Genomic DNA, 393 nt, shown 5'->3' on the forward strand with positions numbered 1-393 from the left:
TGCCTGACGGCACCTTCAACTGGGGCCGCGTGGTCGCCCTCTTCTACTTTGCCTGCAAGCTGGTGCTCAAGGTGGGTGTGGAGCCCCCCCAAGGGCCTTCCCAGCCCCCTCTGAGCCCCCCAAGGGCCTTCCCGGCCCCTCTGAGCCCCTCCGAGCCCCCTCCCCTGCTCCCTGCAGGCTCTGTGCACCAAGGTCCCGGAGCTGGTGCAGACCATCCTGCGCTGGACCATGGAGTACCTGCAGGAAAACGTGCTGGCCTGGATCCAGGCCCAGGGCGGATGGGTGAGACCCCAAAGCCCCCCATTCCTTGGGGGTCTGTGCCCCTGACCCCTCCCTTGAACCCCAAACCGCCCCATTCCTCGGGGGGCCAGGCCCCTGTTTGGGAATCTCCCT

Source organism: Geospiza fortis, unplaced genomic scaffold (assembly GCF_000277835.1).
Source record: "Geospiza fortis unplaced genomic scaffold, GeoFor_1.0 scaffold4161, whole genome shotgun sequence".
Classification (NCBI taxonomy): Eukaryota; Metazoa; Chordata; class Aves; order Passeriformes; family Thraupidae; genus Geospiza; species Geospiza fortis.